Source organism: Macaca fascicularis, chromosome 12, assembly GCF_037993035.2.
Source record: "Macaca fascicularis isolate 582-1 chromosome 12, T2T-MFA8v1.1".
Classification (NCBI taxonomy): domain Eukaryota; kingdom Metazoa; phylum Chordata; class Mammalia; order Primates; family Cercopithecidae; genus Macaca; species Macaca fascicularis.
Window position 1 is genome coordinate 75614844 of NC_088386.1, and position 10979 is coordinate 75625822.

At 40.5% G+C, this 10979-nt stretch overlaps 1 long non-coding RNA gene across 1 annotated transcript; it reads left to right on the forward strand.

Moving 5' to 3' along the window:
• The first annotated feature begins 5717 nt into the window (after positions 1–5717).
• Positions 5718–10748, forward strand: LOC141408142 (uncharacterized). Its single transcript, XR_012420952.1, has 2 exons — positions 5718–9828; positions 9978–10748. It is a non-coding gene; the product is annotated as an uncharacterized lncRNA (long non-coding RNA).
• The last annotated feature ends 231 nt before the right edge of the window (positions 10749–10979 follow it).

Here is a 10979-nt window from a genome sequence, read left to right on the forward strand (position 1 = left end):
AAAACACTTCTTGTCTCAAGCATTTCGGATAAAGGATACTCTACCTGAAATGGCCAACAATTATTGAATTCATATACCATGACAATTATTTGCTAAGTCCTTTTTGTGGATTGTCTCTTTTATTCTAACAGTATCCCCATGAACTAGGCTATCTAATTATCTTTATTTCAAAGATGAAAGTGAGAGATAGAAAGATCAGTGACTTGTTCAAGGCCACATAGCTAGGAGTGATAAAGCTGTATTTGAATCTAGATAATCTGAGTCTAAAGCTTCATACCCTTAAGAACTGTGAGTTACGATACCTTTATTTATATGTTTATTGTCCATTTGGAGTATTTCTTCTTAAATGATCTATTCCTATCCTTTTTTCTTTGTTTTATTTACATAACAGCTTGATGAAATTTTATTACCAAAGTCAGAGTGATGCTTCTTGATTGTGTTTCCAATGCTTTGGACTTGTAGCACATCAAAAGACCGATTTGTAGTGGATTAACATGAAATGGCTTTCATAATGTTTAGACGTTTTCTAGCTTATAAAATTATTGTGTTGTAAACTATTATGAATTACTTCTTATATTTTGTGTTTTCATAATGGAGGAAATTCTGGGTCTTCATTCTCAATGTTCCTAAATAGTAATTTAGAAAATGCTTATGAGAGTTTAAAAATGAATATTTAGTGGTTAGGTCTACTTAAGCTATTCTTAAATAAAACACTTAAAAACTCACAATTTTATTTTTTCCAAGGATATGTAGTTGCTGTGAATATTTTAATCTTTGAGAATGTTGCATAATTTTAACTGGCAGAAAACATAAATGTACCAACCAAGTTAAAAATTATGAAGAGAAGCTTCCAAGAAAAATTGTCAAACTCAGATGCTGACTTCCTTTATCCTGTTGATATAGTAAAGGTCATTGGTTCCAGTTAATATGGCCTGGTTAGTTTTACAGAAATGAATGTTACAGACCAAATCCTGCCCTTTCTCTTCACTCTCTTGCACTGATTTGTTTACTGATTAACATAATTTTTGCCTTTTGCTGTTTTCACTATTAAATTGGTTTTTCAAAGGAATATGGAAAAATTGTCTGCTTGACTTCAGTAATGTAAACCAGCCAGAATACACACACACACACACACACACAGAAACACACACATATGCAAACACACACACGTGCAGAGCCTTCTGTCTGAAGCCAAATGAATATTTCAAATGTTACTCTCAGTTGTTTGAGTCTAGAATTATACGACAACAGAAGCTGTGCTATTAAGACAGGAAGTAAGAGAGGAAACCTTTGCTAAAGCTGTGGCTAATTATGTAATTAAGTAGTGGAACATTACTTTGGAAATGCTTAGTTAACATCTCTGCTATGATGTTTGCAGAATGTCTGCCATAAATGTAGGTGAGACCATAAAACATTTGCTTGGCTGACATAGGCAACACTGGACATCAGCCCAGTGATGGATGTCCCGTTCATAAGACTAGATACAGATATTGTTCCTCATTTCAGGTCTCTACCTTTCTATTATGTACATCAGCCCAGGCTATTCTCTCACCCGTGACTTTCCTGTCTCTAGCTTTCTCAAAATTGTTTCATCCATTGTTCATTCTCTGTGTCTTTTCAGGTAGGTTCCATGGAGACAGGAGGACAAAGGTTGAGGAGATGTAGGGGAGAGTAAGTCCGTAAGCCACTGATGTAACTGTTTTCTTTCCTACCCTTATCCTCTCTCCACCTCAGGGTAGTTTCAGAGTATTTCTCATCACCTCTCCACAAGTCTCCCTTTTTCCTGTTCAGCTTCCTAACTATAAACTATGTCTCATCCGCTCTTATGAAATGCTTGGAGATTCTTCTGAACATGAGGCAAATTTTACTACATAAACCTTACATTATCATCTGCATCATTATTATCTTTACTACTAGAGTGGAAGCAGAAGAAAGAAAAAAAAAAACCCTAGATAGATAGTAAGCATTTTTTTAAGTCACATATTACCTTGAATTACTAAAACTGTGAGAAAAACCATAAAAATAGTTTCATGCTTAAGACCAGGAGAATAGGGTAAATGCTGTGAGATTACCAAATTTCTCATTTGATGAGGGAAAGGCTCTAGACAGAAGCAAAAGATGTGTTATTAAATGTAGAAGTAGCCTGACCAATTCTTGAGGCTTTTAGGAGGTGATAGGGCACTGTCCAAGATGGAAACCTCATTTATCATCATTCCTAGGAGCCTCTGATTTCAGTTACCAACATGTCTATCAAGCCACCACGTGCTGCTGGAGGCCTTCCCTAGCCCATGAGAACTGCATCAGGTGCTGGGATCTAGGAGTAGGAGAAGGTCCTAGGGAGAAAACTGCTGAACAACAGCTGATTTTACTGTGTTGCTGTGTTTCATTTGGCCAATACAGTGTCTTTTTGTTTTATTACTTTGAAGGATTTTAGGTATAGAATATGCACTCTTCAGTTTACCACTCTCCCCACCAGTCTCTGGTACCAAATACATTACAGTTTCAATTATTTATGTTGGCTGCCCATTGTTGAAGGCATTTATGATTCTGATTACAATTCCATAGCTGGAAAAGCAGTATAGAGAGGTGCATTCTTACTTCCTCCCTGGGTTTATGTAGAGTGGGGTCTTTTGTAACCCTATATTGAGGAAAAGGGAAAGGGTTGCTCTCTGATGCCCCATAAGTGTTGTTTTATTGTTTTATTTGCCTTTCTTCTTCTTATTTATTTTTTTAAAATAGAGATGGGGTTTCGCTATGTTGCCCAGGCTGATCTCAAACTCCTGGGCTCAAGCAAGTCTCCATTCTCAGCCTCCAAGGTTATTGGGACTACAGGTGCATGCTACCATGCCCAATTTAGTTTTGTTTCTAATTTTGTTTTTCTTAAACTTAACTCCTATAGGTAGGCCCATAGACTACATTCTCAACCGTGGTCTGTCTCCTTTCACACTCAAGCTTACATTTTGCTATACTAACAAAGTGTTCATGCCGAAATGCTGAATAGAATTCCCCATAGAAATGTGTGTACTTTTACATACTTTCTTTTGAAAAATCAACAACAAAATACAGCAATATAAATTCTGACACACCCACATTTCCCTGACTTCATAAGTTTTTTTCTTTAGCAGAAATAGTTCAACTAAAAAGAACTTATTGGTTGAAAGTTGTAGTTTTAGATTTATTTATGTTCAATAAAAGATAATATTTGTCAATTGGGGTTCAAATACATACTTTTTCTTAATATCTATAATTTTAATGTAATAAAGTATTACTGTAAGAAATTTAAATCTTAACCTCATTTGTACTGTAACTGAAAATGTAATATATTTTCTTTTTACTGCTGGCTATTAACTGGTAGATTTTGTGGATAGTGTGACTGTCTACAAACAAAAAATGAAAGATAAAGAACTTTAAAAAGTCTAAGAATAGTGTAAGAAAAAGTCTTTCTTCTTTCCTGAAAATTTCCCTGTAAAAATCAACAAAGCAGTGTGGCGATTCCTCAAGGATCTAGAACTAGAAATACCATTTGACCCACGAATCTCATTACTGGGTCTATACCCAAAGGATTATGAATAATTCTACTAGAAAGACACATGCACATGTATATTTATCGCAGCCCTGTTCACAATAGCAAAGACTTGGAAGCAACCCAAATGCCCATCATTGATAGACTGGATAAAGAAAATGTGGCACATATACACCATGGAATACTATGCAGCCATAAAAAAGGATGAGTTCACATCCTTTGCAGGGACATGGCTGAAGCTGGAAACTTTATCATTCTCAGCAAACTAACACAGGAACAGAAAACCAAACACCACATGTTCTCACTCATAAGTGGGAGTTGAACAATGAGAACACATGGACGTAAGGAGGGGTACATCACATACTGGTGACTGTTGGAGGGTGGGGAACTAGGGGAGGGATAGCATCAGGAGAAATATCTAATGTAGATGATGGGTTGATGGGTGCAGTAAACCACCATGGCACATGTATACTTATGTAACACACCTGCACATTCTGTACATGTATCCCAGAACTTAAAGTATAATAAAAAAATGTAGAGCAGAAAAAAATAATAATACATTATATATGTACTTGAAATTTGCCAAGAAACTAGGTCTCATATGGCCTAACACACACAGAAAATGTAACTATGTAGAAATTTGTTAAAGGATATGAAATTATAGATAGATACGAGAAATAAATTCTGGTGTTCTATACCACTGTAGAAGACTATAGTGAGCAATAATACATAATTTCAAATAGCTAAATGAGAATGGTGCATGTTCCCAACACAAAGAAGTGATAAATGTTTGAGATGACAAATGTGCAATAACCTTTATCTGATCAGTATATGTATCAAAACATCACCATGTACCTCATGAATTGTACGATTATTTGCCAATTTAAAAATTTAAAAGGGTAACTATATGAGGTGATGAATATGTTAATTAGCTTGATTGTGGTAATGATTTCACAGTGTATGTATATATCAAAACATTAGGTTATACACCTTTTGCATATATATATGTATATGCAATTTTTATTGATGAATTATATCTCAATACGTCTGGGGAAAATTAATTATTTTAACATTTGAGGTGAAAATGAAATAAAAATATTGTGATTTTTGTTGTACCTGTGAATAATATCCAGTAGAAATCAGCAATAACTGAGACAAGTCATGAGTCATGAATTGATAGAAAAACTTTAGTTTCTGAAGATCACAAATCCAGTATGAGAATGGCTGTTCAAATAAAAAAAGCAATTCGGCATTTGTTTACATTCTTCGATGTCAAGCAGGATTAAGTTTGGACACTTCCCCTTTTAGACTATGATAGCTTTTAATTAAATAGCAGGAAAAGCAAAGCATAAAATTTACAGCAGAGAATATTCTTGGAAACTGATATCCTTCATCAACATCCTGTTCAATTTGAAAGTAAATGTCTTAATTGGATGAAAAATCAATTAAACGTCCATTAAGGAGCTGCTTCAGAATACTGCATCATTAAGTAATAGCAGTTGCTGATTTTTTCTTAACCACAGTGGAAAATGTGAACAAGAAACTGAAGTAAAGGGGACATTCCTGAATGATGTGGTTGACCTATGAAACCTACTCTGAAATTGTTATAATTCTATCCAGCTCATTTATGATACTTACTGCAATTTTAGTGGCCCTTAATAGTAGGGAGGAGAAAGACTGGGCAGGATCAGAACAGGAAAAGTATATCTGTCTTTTGGATGGTGGACATAAACTTTTTTGGGGCTATGGATTCTAAGAGACTTTGATCAAAACGCGTTTGCATATGACCTAAACGATCCATACATAAAATTAATATCAGGGGTTGAGGGATTGCTTGAAACTTATTAATGGGTCATTTAAAGCTTTTTCGACTTTGTCTTAAGATCTCTTGCTCTATGGTTTGCCTTTAAGCTGGGAGGTTTGTTGGGAAAAAGCTGAGCGTTGGGAGGGAAACGGAGGCAGGGCTTGCCTATAATGTCCTTTGGAATGTATCTAGACTTGCTGGCTCCTTGTTTCCAGCCTTCCTAGGCTCCAATTCCCATTATCTCAAGTAGCAGAACATGTTCCTTACAATGCTAAACCACCACAGCTGTAAATCACATGCTTAATGCAACATGCCCTTTTGACCTCCACGTTCTCACCACCTGTTTCTTTGTTGGATTACCAATAAATACCGTGGGCTCCCAGCGTTTAAGGCTTTCGCAGTCTCCGTGTAATGGCGATGGCCCTCTGTTGTTCTACCTTTTTTCTCTCTCGCTCTTTTTCTCCTTTGACTCCATCAGACTTTGTTGTTGGGTCTGATCACCTCAACATTCCTGGCTGTCCAATATGGGGTGACAAAGACTCCAGTGAAGGAATAGCTAGAGCGTGTGATTAAGCGGAGGATGTCTAAAAGAAGCTCAGTGGGAAAACTGAGCACTTAGATAGAACCAGGATAACAATGGGACAAAGTAAAAGCAGCCATTCTACTTTAAATTTCTTAAAGCATTTATTACGAAGAGGGGGAGCGAATGTCAGTACTCAGAACTTACCACTCTTGAGTACAGTAAAGCAATTTTGCCCATGGTTCCCAGAACAAGGGACTATGGAGTTGGATGAATGGGAGGAAATCAGAAGAGATTTTAAAAAGGCGTATAAAGAGGGAGAACAGAAATCCGTTTCCATTTGGTCATCGTGGGCGCTAATAAAGGCAGCTCTTGAGCCCTTTCAAACATGAGGCAGGGTCAGATGAAGATGGAGGATGAGTATAAATAACTTCAGATTCTGAATGTGAGGAACGGGAAAGGGAGGAAATTAAAAGGGAAACTGAAAAAATCTTACTAGCCCGTCAGCTCCACCTCCTGTCTCACCTTAATGGGCGAGAAGATTACCTACAAAATGTACTACTCCTGTTAAAACCTGGAGCAATTAGTGTTATACAAAATTCTACTCAAAGGCTGGAGCCGAGGGAGACCTCGAAGCATGGCAACTTCATGTAACTATAATCCAGCAGGGAGGACAGCTAAACATCTTTCCAGTGTTTCCAAATTCCGTCTACACAGGAGAGAAAGATACACAAGTGAAGGAATACGGTATGCTGTTTAAAAGCCAGGGTAAAGTTAAAACCTATAACTGATAATTGAAGGTCGTCTCCATGACCCTATATAACACTCCAATACTTAACCTTGTCAGTGTAAACAGTGCTTGAAAGCACTGAGACCACTGATAACCAGTAGCCTTCCCATCAAAAATCCTCAACCCAGTAACCCGCGGATGGCCCAAATGCATTCCATCGGTAGCGGCAACTGCTTTGCTTAACAGAAGAAAGTAGAAAAAATAACCTTTAGAGGAAATCTCATTGTGAGCACACCTCACCAGTTCAGAACTGTCTTAAGTCAAAAGCAAAAAGGTAGCTTACTCAAAAATCTAAAGGTATAGGGCTATTCGGTTCAAAAAGTGATTTAACATTAACCACCGAAAATTACCTTAACCCAGCAGGTTTCCTAAGGATGAATTTAAACCTTAATTACCATACAAAGGCCTGACCAGACCTAGGAGGAACTCCCTTCAGGACAGGAAAATAGATGGTTCCTCCAGGGTGACTGAGAGGGGCAGAAAAGAAAAAAACAAAATGGGTATTCAGTAATTGATAGAGAAACTCATGTAGAAAGCAGAGTTAGGAAAACTGCCTAATTGGTCCGTTCAAACGTGTGAGCTATTTGCACTCAGCAAAGCCTTAAAGTACTCAAACAGAATCAAAACGCAATCATGACTCGGTTACCTGCACTCTCTGAAATGAGTTTTCGTAAGAACTGTTCATGGAGTGCATCTTGATGGGGCAGCTGGGGTGGGTATGAAACACTCAGGAACCCAGCTCAGTTCTAGAACTCGCCTCTGAGTGCAAAAACAATGTTGGGCATGCTGGTAAAGGACCACTAGAATCCAGCAGCCTGGACCCCTTTGTGGTCAAGGTGGGAAAACGGGTGCAGGACTGCTACATCGGGTGTAACTAATCCGGTAAGCTGAGGTCCATGGGTGGTTATGCACCCTGGAAAGGAATAAGCATTAGGACCATAGAGGATGCTCTAGGACCAATGCTCATTGGAAAATGACTAAGGTGCTGGCATCCCTATGTTATTTTCAGATGGGAAGTGTTCCCCACAAAGCAAAAATGGCCCTAAGATGTATCCTAGAGAACTTGGCCCAGAGCATATGTACCTTTTTCCCTCAGGCTTGAAACAAATTAAAATAGACCTAAGTAAATTCTCGATAACCCTGATGGTTACACTGATTTACAAGGGTTAGGACAATCCTTTGATCTGACATGGAAAGATATGTTACTGCTGGATCAGACACTAACCCCCACTGAGGGAAGTGCCGTCATAACTGCAGCCCGAGAGTTTGGCGATCTCTGGTATCTCAGGTCAATGATAAGATGACAACAGAGGAAAGAACAATTCCCCCACAGGCCAGCAGGCAGTTCCCAGTGTAGACCCTCACTGGCACTCAGGATCGTAACATGGAGATTGGTGCTGCAGACATTTACTAACTTGCTTGCCAGAAGGACTAAGGAAAAGTAGGAAGGAAAAGCCTATGAATTATTCGATGATGTCCACTATATAACACAAGGAAAGGAAGAAAATCCTGCTTTTCTGGAGAAACAAAGGGGAGGCATTGAGGAAGCATACCTCTGTCACTTGACTCTATTGAAGGCCAACTAATTTTAAAGAATGAATAAGTTTATCATTCAGTCAGCTGCAGACATTAGAAACAACTTCAAAAGTCCGCCTTAGGCCTGGAGCTAAAACTTAGAAACCCGATTGAACTCTGTAATCTCGGTTTTTTTTTTTTTGTTTTTTCTTTAAAAGAGCTCAGGAGGAGCAGGCAGAACGGGACAAACGGGATAAAAAAAGGCCACCGCTTTAGTCATGGCCCTCAGGCAAGCGCAGACTTTGGAGGCTCTGGAAAAGGGAAAGCCTGGGTAAATGGAATGCCCAATAGTGCTTGCTTCCAGTGCAATCTGCAAGGGCGCTTCAAAAATTGTCCGAATAGGAATAAGGCGCCCCCTCGTCCATGCCCCTTATGTCAAGGGAATCGCTGGAAGGCCCACTACCCCAGGGGATGAAGGTCCTGAGTCAGAAGCCCCTAACCAGATGATCCAGCAGCAGGACTTGAGAGTGCCCAGGACAAGCACCAGCCCATGCCATTGTTGTCACCGCGAGTTGAATTGGAGAACACCACACTGAGACTAATTCCAGGAGTCCTTTGTTGCTGGCGACCGAGAAGACAGCTAGAGCTCGAAGTTCTCTTGGCCCTGAAGACGGGGCTGCATTTCTTTACACCTTGGTCTAAAATAGGGGAGGGGGGGAGTACTAGTTGAAGCAATTTTTAAAAAAATAGCAGAACAGGAAAAGATGGTTACAGAAAGTTACAGGAAAATAGTTCCAGGTGCAGGGGCTTTAAATTATCACAAAGGGATAAATGCAGGGGCTTTGTGTACTATCAACCGAGCGCATTCCCGGGAGCTGCTGGTACAGCTTGCTTCAGTAGCTTATCAGTAAGTACATTCCTGGATGTACTTGGAGTCAGCTTGCACCAGTTACGTCCTTAAGGGAAAGGGGGACAAGGGGCTGCAAGCGAAGAAAAGTCTGTCCGGCTCTCAGCTAAGAGTCAATCAGGTCAAAACAAGCTAGGGTATCATACCATCGCCCTCCCCACGTATGCTTGACCATTGAGGGCCAGGAGGTTAACTGTCTCCTGGACACTGGCACGGCCTTCTCATTCTTAATCTCTTCTCCTGGACAACTGCCCCCCAAATCTGTCACTATCCGAGGGGTCCTAGAACAGGCAGTCACTAGATACTTCTCCCAGCCCCACTAAGTTGTAACTGGGGAACTTGACTCTCTTCAAGTGCCTTTCTAATTATGCCTGAAAGCCCTACTCCTTTGTTAGGGAGAGACATCCTAGCAAAGGCAGGGGCCATTATACACTAGAATTAGAAGGAAAAAGGGTAAATATAACACAGACTCTCTAAGTATGCTTACCTAGTCCCTCCTCATGCCCATGCAGCAATGTGGAGAGAAAGGGAATTCCTACTTTCCAAGGGAACGCCTATCAAACATCAGGAAGCCATTAGGCCCCAAAATTCTCCTTACCCCTGAGTCTGCTTCCTCAGATCCATGCCTAAAGACAATTTTTTATGGGGAAGAGGATTTGCTTGTCTCCAGGCGACAATCTGGTGCCTGTGTGGGTGCCCACCAAACATTTGAAGACCTATCATGAGCCACAGCATCCTAGTGGACCCGCCTGTACAGTGCGACTTGAAGGTTTGAAAAGCCTCGATTTGCTTTCTCCTAATCCGAAAAGGCCTGTTTCTCATCAGTGGCCTCCCGGCTACAACCACAAAAGTTTTTTTTGCTTCTGTTTCAGATTTACTAATGTGTTAGGGGTGAGGGTATGCTTTTTGTTTTTGCAGGAGATGAAGGAACCGTGCGGATGACCTCAAGATGTGTGTACAGCCATGGAACCAGAGACTGGAGTGGGGGACGCATGGATGGACCAGGTTCCCCTAGTATGAGCCATGAGACGGTTGAATCTGAATGTGAAGATGGAACAGAGGACTCACCAGAGTCGCGATGCTTAACGGACCCCAATGCTTTGACTCAACTCCCCTCTAACCTGAATACAAGACCCTAATAGTTAGGCAGCAGTATCATCCGCCCCTATTCAGCATGAAGTTACAGAAGATGGAACTTCATCCTTCTGCAACCCCTTAGGAGTAAGGGTCCGCTTGTAAAACGGAAACGGGGGGAGGTATGTGGGAAGCATTTGAACCAGAGTGACTCCAGTTTGAATAATGGCTAAAAGCTGGGTCACCGGCAATTAAAGGCTGTAAGCCTGCAATCGCCTTGCTAATTATACCTAGTTAATAAGGGATACATTCTCCCTTACAAAAAAAGGGACATGTTGCAAAAAAGCTGAGTGTTGGGAGGGAAACCGAGGCAGGGCTTGCATATGACATCCTTTGGAATGTGTCTAGACTTGCTGGCTCCTTGTTTCCAGCCTTCCTAGGCTCCCACTCCCATTATCTCCAGTAGCAGAACACGTTCCTTATAATGCTAAACCATCACAGCTGTAAATCGTGTGCTTAATGTAGCGTGTCCTTTTGACCTCCATGTTCTCACCACCTGTTTCTTGTTGGATTACCAATAAATACCGTGGGCTCCCAGAGCTCAGGGCCTTCGCAGCCTCTGTGTAATACTGATGGGGCCCCCTGGTGTCCCACCTTTTTCTCTCACTTTTTCTCCTTTTGACTCTGGACTTTGTCACCCCCACGACCTGGTGTTGGGTCTGATGACACCAACAAAGCTGGTCGAATGCCCAGCATACACTTGGTCCATGGTGGTCCATTCTCTGGAAGATGGAAAATAGTGACAGGAAGAAGGTAGGCAGTGCTGACATGCATAGCTAGACATGT